We start from the raw sequence: 12197 nt of genomic DNA on the forward strand, positions 1-12197 counted from the left end.
AGCTGGAGAATGCTGGTATAGGCAAGGAGTGGTCCCTCACCTCATCATGATGAGTCATAGACACAAGAGTGATAAGCGAAGGGCACAGTAGACCAGAACAGGGCTTGTTTATGCTGGTTTTTACTTATCTATGTTATATTTGTGCTTGAGACCTAACGCTACAAACAGATATAACAAAACCCTCTTGTAAAACGCTTGGTTTTTGTGCAGACTTAGTGTTGCTGTAATACAAATCATGTTTGCGTTGATATCCTGCTAGCAAGCCATCCTCCTCCTGACCCAGTCACCCATCCATCTGACGTGAAATGTGGGGTCCGGGAGCGAATGGTTAGGAAAGAATTCTTGAGACATTTTCAGTGCAAAAAAGGTGGTTTTATTAAAGCACGGGGATAGGACCTGTGGGCAGAAAGAGCGGCACTGCGGTTGTGGGGAGTGACTGATTACATACTTTCACGTTGGGAGGGGGCTGGGGATAGTGTGAGTCTCTAAGGAATTTGGAAGCAAGGTTTCCAGGACCTTGAGGGGCTAGCTGTTGTTAGGACAAAGTCGTGTACAACTGTCTAGTAAAATCTTAGTCCTGAGACCCTTCAGATATATATCAGTGGACCATATGCTTGGAGGATGATTGCTAACATATGTCGTGGTGGGGGAGGGTAGAGATAAAGGAAGTGTCCAAAGGGATTTTTGTTTTTATTCATGATTTATTTATTTATTTATTCATTTTGAGAGAGAGAGAGAGAGAAGATGAACGAGCAGGTGAGGGGCAGAGGAAGAGAGGGATTGAGAATCCCAAGCAGGCTCCACACTCAGCCCAACGCAGGGCTCGATCTCACCACCATGCGATCACGACCTGAGCCGAAATCAAGAGTTGGCTGCTTAATGCACGGAGCCACCCAGGTGCCCCTCCAAAGGGATTTTTATATGGTAAAGAAAATTTACAGGATCTCGTGGGCGGGCTACTGTGCCTTTTGCCTCCAGCAAAGTATTAGCATCGAGGCAATTGAGTTCCTGGAGGAAGGTCACTCTGCCTGTCTCAAGTACTTGTCAGTGGGCTGTAAGTCGTAAGGAAATTTAGCTTTTCCCCTCTATTTCTTTTGCCTTTGTTCTCCACATCGCATTCATCCATGTATCCATTCATCCAGCTATCCAAAAATACGCCTATAGAGCACCTATTTTGGCCCAGTCACTGTGCTAAGCTGAATAAAATAAAGACTGACTGAAGGAAAAGGACGTACTTTTTGTTGAGCCCAGATATTTGCTTGCCGTTTTCACCAGTCTTATCTCACTGAGTCCTTATCACCTCTGGACAGAGTTGGTCTCTTTGTGCCCATTTTGCAAATGGGGAAATTGAGGCTCGGAGGGCTTCAGGGAAGAGCTAGCAAGTGGCGGAATAATACTCAAAACCCAGATCTGCCTTAGTAAATATGGGTCCCTTCCCTCTCTCACCCCCTCCTTGTGACTGTACCCTTGCTCGAGCCCCTTCAGGCACTGTCCTGGCTTTGGTGCATGCTGGTGTATCTCTTGAGGGGAACAGCAGCTGGCGAGGGCCCCGCCTTGCTGTTTCTAATTTCCTCTTTGAGGGCTCTTGTGCTCTCCGTGCAGGCTCAAGCCCCGGAAGCAACGACTTCTTTCTGGGCTGAGACTCCTGTGGTCATTTAGGAGTGGTCCCGCAGGTAGATGGTGTACGTGAATGCAGTGTTTCAAAGAACTTCCGAAGCCAGAGTGTCACGGTCGCTAAAGCTAGAGGGTGCATTAAGTGGTCACGTGGATCCTGACATCTTCATCAGAGGAGAGAAAGGGGGGAAGGCTCAGCCGCGGCTGACCACTGACTGCGTGCCAGGCACTGTGAGGGGGGACTTCGCATCGTTACCTATTGATAAAACTGACTCTTCCCTCTGCCTGAATTACTTCTCCGCCCCCGCCCCCCGCCCCCCTCCAGGTATCTATCTGTATGACTCACTCCCTCGCCTCCATCAAGAGACTTCAGATGTCCCCTTCGCAGTGAAGCCTGCCCTGACCACTTTATTTATTTAAAGCGGGAGCTTAAAGAGCGAAGTGATTCTCAAGGCCACGCAGTAAACAGCTGGGGCCGGCCTGGCTCCAAAGGCCATGTACTTTTCATTCTAAGCACGCTGACTTTCTCTGTAGACGGCTTTCAGGGCAAGCGAAGGCTTGTATCTTCCATGCTCCAGATGAGAAAAAAAGTATCGAGGAGGGAAATGACTGAATCAAGGTCACAGAGCAATGCCTTGGTAGAACTGGACTGTATGGACCCTTTCTTAGAAAAAATTGAGTCTCACACACAACGTTACATTAGTTTCAGCCGAACAACTTAGTGATTTGAGAAGGTTACACATTATGCTATGCTCACCATGAGTATAGCTGCTGTCTGTCCCATTACATTGCTATTACAATATCCTCTTTTTGTTAAAAATGTTTATTTCTGAAACAGAGAGAGACAGAGCATGAGTGGGGGAGGGGCAGAGAGAGAGGGGGACACAGAATCTGAAGCAGGCTGCAGGCTCTGAGCTGTCAGCACAGAGCCTGACGCGGGGCTCAAACTCCCGAACCGTGAGATCACGACCTGAGCCGAAGTCGGACGCTCAACTGACTGAGCCACCCAGGCGCCCCACAATCTCATCCTTTTTATGGCTGTGGAAGCATAGACCCTTTTTTTCACCTGTGTTTGGTAAGACACTTCCCTTGTGCATTTTTCTGTTTGAATGTCTGTTATTTTCTGTTATCACCTTTCTGCAGTCTCAGCCCCCATAACAGCTCTAGAGGGCTCAAGAAGAATCTTCGACTTTGTAGGTATCCTTGGAAAATGTAGTGTTATTTTCTGCGGGTGTTCATTTCAAATTTACATTGAAGGCATGATTTACATAAATTAGGCTGGGGAACTTCTTCTGCGGTCCCATTGTTCTCCCACTCAGCATTGTTTTTACGATTGAACCATACTGAAGTGAGCAGGTCTGGCTCACTCTTGCAAACATCTGCCTGGCCCTCCATCATGTGCGCCTACATTTTACTTCCCTGTTCCACCGGCGATGGACACGGGTTGTCTTCCTCTCCCTTTTCTGTAAACAATGTGAGGAGACCCTTCCAGATGCTCCCCTGTGGACCAGTGTGAGAATTTCTCCGGGATGTATACCCAGGTGTGACATTGCTAGGTCAGAGGCTACACTCCTATGTAATTGGACTTAGAACTGCCAAATCACTTCCGGCATGGTTGTACCAGTCTACACTCGCACCCAGAGTTACTCGAGAGTTTCTATGTCTCCAAGTGCCCACCCACACTTGGCAGGTCCAACTTTCAAATTGCTGGTAGGTGTTAAGTAAAATATTGTTTTTGGTTTGAATTTCTCTGAGATTACTAATGGGTTCATAATCATGTACTCATTAGCTGCGTGGGTTAGACTTTATACCCTTCTGACTCCAAAGTCTGCACAGTATCACATTCTGATCATTAAAGGCTTCTGGTTCTGTGTCTCCCTCTCTCTCTCTCTCTCTCTCTCTGCCCCTCTCCAGCTGGCTCTCTCTGTCTCTCTGTCTCTCTCTCTCTCAAAAATTAAAAAAAAAAAAAAAAAACATTAAGAAAATTAAAGTGGTCTCGGGCTGCAATGCCAAGGTTCAATTTCTGGCTTCACCTGGTCTGTGATTTTCACTTCTCTGGCCCTTTGTTTCCTCACCTGTAAAATGAGAATAATAGGATGACATAATACACGGTTGACATAATAGGATGGTTTTGAGGATTTGAAATCGCTTAGAAGAGCATCTAGCACGGAATAAGTACCGGCAAATGTCATGTCCTGTCCGGATAGATTGTAGCATCCTCCATACAGGCCCACGACCCTGCGTCCCTGCCCCCGCTCATGAAGCGCGTATTGTGTAACCCTGAATTTTCGTTAGAAATGTGAAACCATAAAAAAGAAAACAAAGCATGACTGGCCTCACTTTCTTGTTTAACTTCCTGAGTGATTCTAACTAAAGTACATTCAGAGAACGTTTTGAGAACGGTCACATGCATGAGTCAGGGAATTTTGGCGTTTGGAAAGAAATGTTGAATCAGTTCCTTAAAAGAAAGGATGGGGCATCAAAGCACACGATCAATAGAGTAAAAAGGCAACCCACCGAATGAGAGGAATGATCTGCATAGCTGATAAGGGATTGATATACAGACTATACCAAGAGCTCCAACAACTCAACAAGAAAAAACTAAAACTCAATTTAAAAATGGGCAATTTAAAAACGAATAGACATTTTTCCCAAGAAGACGTACAAACGGCCAGCAAGCCCATGAAAAGACGCGCAGTGTCACTCGTCATTAGGGTAAAGCAAATCAAAACCACGATGAGGTGAACACAGAAAATCATAAGAGCTGGCAAGGCTGTGGAGACATGGAACTCAGGCACGTTGCTGGCGGGAATGTAAAATGGTGCAGCTTCTGTGGATAAAAGCATGCGATTCCTCGAAAACTCAACCGTGGAATTACTGCATGGCCCAGGAATTCTGGTTCTACCCAACTCTACGCAAAAGAATTGAAAGTAGGGACTCTAACACCACGGTTCACGGCAGCAATATTCACAATAGCCAAGGATGTGAGGAACCCAAGTATCCATGAAGGATGAATGGGTAAATGAAGTGTGGGTATTCATGCGTTATAATATCATCCAGCCGTAAGAAGGAAGGACATTCTTACACGTGCTGCAGCATGGATTACCCTTAAAAACATTTTTTTTTAATGTTTATTTATTTTTGAGAGACAGAGACAGAGAGACAGAGCATGAGCCAGGGAGGAATAGAGAGAGAAACACAGAATCCAAAGCAGACTCCAGGCTCCAAGCTGTCAGCCCAGAGCCCAACGTGGGGCTTGAACTCATGAACCGTGAGATCGTGACTTGAGCCAAAGTTGGCTGCTTAACCTGCTGAGCCACCCGGGCGCCCCCAGCATGGATGAACCTTGAAGACGTTATGATAAATGAGATAAGCCCGACATGAAGGAAAGATATTTGTGTGATTCCACTTACGGGAGGTGCCTAGAGTAAATTCATAGGGACAGAAAGTAGCATGGTGAGAGCCAAGCCTGGGGAGGAGAGGACTGAGAAGTTATTGTTTAATAGGTATGGTGTTTCAGTTTGGGAAGGTGAGAAAGTTCTAGAGATGGATGGTGGTGATGGTTTAGAACAATATGGATATACCTGATATCACTGAACTACACAGTTAAAAATGGCTAAAATGGTAACTTTCATGTTACCCCCACAAAAAGGCTTTTGGGAAAAAGAGAGGACAGGGTAGGAAGAAGTAAGGTGAGAAGGGAGAAATCTTCCCAAAGGATCTTTTTCATGGTGAGCCCATCGTGTTCAAGGGAGAGTTGCCTGCTATTGCTTCAACAAACTATTTGAGTTTCTGTGTGTGAGAGAGTCAGTAAAACTCTATGTGCATGTGATAGTTTTGGTATGTGTGGCTGCCTGAGGCAGCAAGGCCTAGTGAAAAGAGAATGGGTGTCTTTTCGGTCATTTCACCAACGTTTAATGAGTGCCTGTCATAGGTAGCCCTCTGCCATGTGCTGTGAGAACAAGTCAAAAAAAAAAAAAAGTTTCTTTCTTCACACTTTAGCAAGTGGCAGATGTGTTAAAAATGCAATAGAGGGACACCTGGGTTGCTCAGTCGGTTGAGCGTCCGATTTTGGCTCAGGTCATGATCTCACGGTCCGTGGGTTCGAGCCCCGTGTCGGGCTCTGGGCTGACAGCTCAGAGCCTGGAGCCTGCTTTGGATTCTGTGTCTCCCTCTCTCTCTGACCTTCCCCAGCGCTCTCTCTCTCTCTGCCTCTCTCAAAAATAAATAAACATTTAAAATAATGCAATAGAGCATTGTGTCTGCTATTCAGTTGTCGACCACCACTTCATACTGGCTTGTGAGAGTCCATTGTGAGCACCTCTTCTCAACTCCCTGTTCAGAGATGTCACATTGGTAGCCTGAAATCAGCCATGTTGGGAGTATTTATACCACAGAAGTTAACAAACGCCACAAATCTTTTGACCCTCAGCTCTGCCACCGGCTCTGTGATCCTGGGCGGGTCACTTCACCTCCCCAGCCTCGGTTTATCTGTAAAATGTATATAATAAATACCAGTTCCTTTCTCTTCCCTTTCCTCGGAAGAGGATAATTTGCCACTTGGGATGGGGCATTGGCTGTTCTTGGATGACAGGGAGCCTGTCTAGCCTCATATAACTGTCGATACCCCTACCCTATCCCCTCAGTTGGCACCAATGTTGCCCCAGGCTGAGTGTTGTCCAGAGAGGGCAACAGTCCAGGAATAACTCCACCGGCACTTATCATGTACTCTGGGAAGAGGGAGGGGAAGACTGGAAAGGAAGGAGGTAATTGTTGCTCTCCACAGTTTATTGTTTCATTGTTTATACCTGACCTTGTGGCCTGATGGTGGCTCCTCACATTACGGATGTTTTATAACAAATGAATTTTTTAAAAAATGTTTATTTATTTTTGAGAGACAGAGAGAGACAGAACAAGAGCGGGGGAGGGGCAGAGAGAGAGGGAGACACAGAATGGGAAGCAGACTCCAGGCTCCGAGCTGTCAGCACAGATCCCCTCGCAGGGCTGAAACCCACAAACCGCGAGATCATGACCTGAGCCGAAGTCAGATGCTTAACCAACGGAGCCACCCAGGGGCCCCACAAAAAATTAATTTTAACTACAGCAGCAGCCAAAATTCATTCAGGAAGGCCAGATGGGGGATGCGGAAGAACGTGGGCCTCGGAGTTAGATCTAGATTTGTCTCCCAGTGCTGCCCTCACTAGTTGTGTGATGTTAGGTAACTGAATGCCTATCTCTGAGCCTCAATTTGCCCCATTGGGCTCTGTGCTGACAGCTCAGAGCCTGGAGCCTGCTTCCCTTTCTGTGTCTTCCTCATTTTCTGCCCCTCCCCCGCTCTCGTTCTGTCTCTCAGTCGCTCAAAAATAAATAAACGGTAAAAAATTTAAAAAGAAAATGGAGATAATAACAAGGACGGCACAGACGTGTTAGAAGTTTCAAGGGAGGTCATGGGGAGAAAACCATTTGTAATCTGTCAAAGTCCATTACATGTGTTATCATATATGAGCAGCTAACTGTAACAATATTGCCCGTTGCCTAACATCCCTCTTCCAAAACAGAAGTAACAATGAGTTTAGCTTAAAGATTACATTTCCTTACAGCTAGGGGTAGCCATGTGACCAAGATCTGGCCAATGAGATGTTAAGTGAAAGAGTTGATAGACCTGGAAATGCTGTTTCAAGACAGTTGACTCAGCTGAGTGGTCCCCTTCTGCCTTTCCCTTCCTTTTTCTTTCTTGCCAGGAATTTGGTACTCCAGCAGCCATCTGTGACCTTGAAGGGACTTTAAATATAGAAAGTGTTTGCTGCAAAAGTAGCAAGAATGATATAAGGAGGCTGGGGCCATGATATTGGTGGGATACTGCTCCTGCCCAATGCCCACCTCTGGACCACTTTTATGTGAGAAAGAAAGAAAATTCTCTCTTGTTTAAGTCTCCATTATTTTGGGTTTTCTTGATATGCAGCAAAATCTAACCTATACTAATACCGCTGGATGGAGACTGGGAGACATAAATGGAGAGGAACCACCTTTATTGAGCACCTACTATGGGTGCATATGATTTATGCTTTTACTTACTTTCAGTCTTCTTCCTCGACTTCTCAAAACCATTGGACTCTGTTGACCATTCCCATCTTCTCAAAACTCTCTCATCCCCTGGCTTCTGTGACCTCACATTTTCCTGGGGTTTGTGGGTCTCTTTTTAATTTGTTTTTAAATTTGAGTGTAGTTGACACACAATGTTGCATTAGTTTCAAGTGTACAACTTAGTGATTTGACGAGTTTATATATTATGTTATGTTCACCACAAGGGTAGCTACCTGTCCATCCTGTTACATCGCTATTACAGTATCATTGTATTCCTTAGGCTGTGCCTTTTATTCCTGTGATTTATTCATTCCATAACTGGAAGCTTGTATCTCCTTCTACCCTTCACCTGTTTTGCCCACTCCCAACCCCCACCTCTCTGGCAACCATCAGTTTGTTCTCTGTATTTATAGGTCTGATTCTGCTTTTTGTGTATTCATTTGTTATTTATTTATTTTTTTTAGATTCCACCATGTGTGGAATCATATGGTATCTGTCTTTATCAATCTGACTTATTTCACTTTGCATAACACCCTCTAGGTCCATCCATGTTGTCTCAAATGGCACAATCTCATCTGTTATTATGACTGTGTAATATTCCATTATATTTATATCTATATGCATATATGCATACTATATATATGATATATATTTCTAGTATATGCATCTTTTATATATGATTATCAAGTGACAGGAATCTTGACTTTTGCTGGCTTAAGCAACAACAAAAGAATGTATTGTCAATAATAGTCCGCGGGTAGATGTTTAGACCCAGCTGAATAAAAGGGTTCAAACGACAGTATTAGGACAGGAGTACCATTAAAAGTATTTAACAACTGACACTGAACTGTCACTGACCCATCAGAGTAGATGTCAGAAGGGGTGTCCTGGAAGTCCCCTGAAGATCCCAGCATTAACTCTTTAGTTACCGGATGATGGGGAGGTCCAGGATTCCTGAAGAAGGGTGGATGGGAGGCAGTAAGGGAATCATTCCTATTCCCAGATCCCTATTCTGGGCAGTATTTATTTACCATCAAAAATATTTCAATAATAATTGGCCACTCCAGCGTGTGTCAGATGAATGACCACCCTGCGTTAGGATCTGGTTACGCCTTTTCTACCTCTCAGTTGTGCTTTTCCATGTGGACTCCGTTTTCAGAATCTCTCTCTCTCTCATGGTTACAAGATGGTTCCCAGTGACTCCCGGGACTATATTCTTCAGCAAAGAGGAGTGAGGCTTTTTTTCCAGAAGTCCTAGCATAAATCCTATGATTTGCCCTGATTGGGCTGGCTGAGATCATATGCCCGATCCTGATTGATCAATGTGGCTGGCAGATGTAATGGGAAGACTGGCTTAGGCTAGGTCACCTATCATAGCACTGGAGCCTCCTGTTAGAGAGTTTGTTTCATCGGAGTATATAGATCTAGAATAGGGCTGCTCTCCCCAAAGCAAAACTGGGAGTACTCGTGTCAAAAGAAGAGAGGGCATGTATTAGTTTCCTATTGCTGCTGTAACAAATTCTCACAAAAATGGTAGCCTCAAACAACACAGTTTATTCCCTCACAGTTGTGGAGGTCGGGTGTCTGAAATTGGTCTTACGGGGGTAAAATCAAGGTGTTGGCAGAGTTGTGTTCTTTTAGGAGGTTCTGGGGAAGAATCTTTTCCCTTCCTTTTTTCCAGCTTCCAGAAGCTACCTACATTCCTTGGTTCATGGTCACATAAATCTAATCCTTCTGATCCTTCTCTTTCATAAGAGAAGGGTTACATTGGGCCAACCTGGATGATGCAGGGTAATCTCCCCATCTTAAGATTTTTGACCTAATTGTACGTGCAAAGTCCCTCTTACCAGATAAGGTAACATAGTACAGAGTTCAGAGGTTAGAACATGGATATCTTTGTTGAGCGGGGGCATTATTCTGCCTACCTCAGAGCAGATCCTAAATGCAAAATCAACAGGTGGCTATTATCTCTGCTTTGCCTCCTATCTCTTCGGCTACTTTTTTTGTATCTTTTGCAGGTTCATCCTCTTTTACCTGACTTGAAACAGTGGGTTGCTCAAGGGGTGCCTGGGTGGCTCAGTTGGTTAAGCTTCCGACTTTGGCTCAGGTCACGATTTTGCAGTTCATGAGTTTGAGTTCAAGCCCCGCATCGGGCTCTGTGCTGACAACTCAGGGCCTGAAGTCTGCTTCAGATTCTGTGTCTCCCTCTCTCTCTGCACCCCCCTCAAAAATAAATAAACATTAAACAATTTTTTTTTAAATAGTGGGTTTCTCAAGCTCTCAAGAGCTCTAGACCTCTTCTATACTCACTCACTGTATTCTGTCTTCAGGAAAGCTTATTGAGTTCAAGGCATACTTACCAACTATGGTCACATATCCGCATGGTCAACCCAGACATCTCTGAGTCCAGACCAGTTTATCTAAATGCCTATCTCAGTGGCTCTCCAAATTTAAAATGTCTAAAATCTTTTCTCTAAACCCAGCCCTAACTCAATAAATGGCACCACCATCCCTCTAGTTATTGATGTCAGACACCCAGACAATCATCCTCAATGCCTATTCTTTCCCTCCTCCCAATCCAATCCTCAACAGAGTCTTTTCAATTTTACCTCCTTGATTTTAAGTCAAGTTATTTCTCTCAGTCTACTCACACTCACTCTAAGCCACCACTTTTGTCTCAACTGTTAACTCTTCTTGCCTGGACTTTTGCATTGGCCATCTCAACTGGTCAGTTGGGTCCATTCTGACTCACCTGCATTTTGTTCTTCATACCACTGCCAGTGTTAGTTTTCCCAAATGCAAATCTGATCATCTAGGTCCCACACTCAGAACACTTCACTGGCTTCCCACTGCTCTTAGGAGAGAGATCAGTGCCCTTCCGTGGTATCTAAATCTTTACAGGGTCTGCTCCCTATTTCTCTAGTCTTGCTTTTCATCAACTTTCCACCTTTTTTCTTTACCTCAAACTTGCCATGTTCTCTCATCATTTAATCATGAATATTCTGTGGAGTCTCCTGGACTACCTGTAACTCAACCCTCGTAGCTCCCATGGACCCTTTTTCAACCTCCTGGACTAGGTCATATTCTCCCATTATAAACTTTCATTGTATTTTGTTATAAACATTATGGGTGGTATATTTCACCTTGACAGTGTCCACACAACTCTAATTTTCCATTTGTGTGTGTACTCATTTGATTAATACTTCTTCTCCCCAACACAACCACTACTAGTCTGTAAGCTCCAGGGGAGCAAGGGTTTTGTCTGTGTCTGTTGACCATTAACCTCCCAACACCTTATTCTGTAGGCATTTAACGTCTCTTAAAAACATGGACGCACAGGCTTGTTTTTGGATCAGGACACTGAGGCTTGTTTCAAGGTCATACAAGCAGTAGGGGCTAGACCCCAAATCTTCCTCCAAAACCTACCTTTCTTTTTTTCCACTCCACTGTCCTCTGAGATGGAGAAGGGATAGTATTGTACCATTTCTGGGTGTGTAGCTCAAGAAACCTTATCTGATTCCTGAAGTCTTTGGAGAGGGATATGAAAAGACTGACAGTTTGCTTGACCTTTCAGGCATGGGAGGAAGTTCTCCTTCTCCTTTTATTCCATTTATATTTCCCTTTCTTTCCTCCCCCCCTCCCTCGCATTTTCCTCCTTCCCTCTTTTCTTTTTTTCCTTCCTACTTTCCAAAATATGCCCAAAGTTCCTGTCCGTTGCCAGATCCTGTTCTGAAAGGTGGTGTTCTGAAAGATGAATCAGCCACAGTCTCCACTCTCAAACAGCTCCAGATCTAGTCTGTTAGAGTTCTAGGTCAAGTCAATAAATTTTAACCAAGTATGCTTTCCTCCTCAGTAAAATGGGCATTATCCTTACTACACCATTCAGACTTTTTGAATGCAAAGTAACTGACACTGACTGTAGAATGGAATTTACTGAAAGAACATCAGATGGATCCTAGGATTGAAAGGAAACCAGGACAACCAGCCTCAGGAAACAGGAGTGCAGGCAACTAATGGAGCCAAGTCCTCACTCTAGGAACTAGCTTGTGAGATCAATGCCATGGGCACTGGCACTTCCGCTGTCCCTACTGTAATTACTGTCCCTCTCTCTTTGAGCCTGTCCTTCAAGATTCAAAGACCCAAGTGGGAGTATCCCATGAACCAAGCATTGGTTGGTCGCCCGGCCAGACTCCAGCCACCCGGATGCAGGGAGAAGAGACAATTGCTCCCTTTCAGGGAAGAATGGGAGTTGGCAGTCAGAGCCCCTGACACTGTTGCCCTCATTTCCCTATGGTTCTTGGGTGGCACAGGGGCCAAATGACCTCTTGGGAGGTCATCTATCCAGCAAGTCCCTTGACAATGATCAGCTGCTAAGTAGCAAGACTGTGACTTGAATCTGAGTCTAGATGGTGGAGTAGTAGTTAAGGTTCTTTGTTGCATGCAACAGAAACCCCCTCTACCAATTGTCAACTAAAGAGAATTTATTGGAAAGATGTGGA

Source organism: Panthera uncia (assembly GCF_023721935.1).
Source record: "Panthera uncia isolate 11264 chromosome C1 unlocalized genomic scaffold, Puncia_PCG_1.0 HiC_scaffold_4, whole genome shotgun sequence".
Classification (NCBI taxonomy): Eukaryota; Metazoa; Chordata; class Mammalia; order Carnivora; family Felidae; genus Panthera; species Panthera uncia.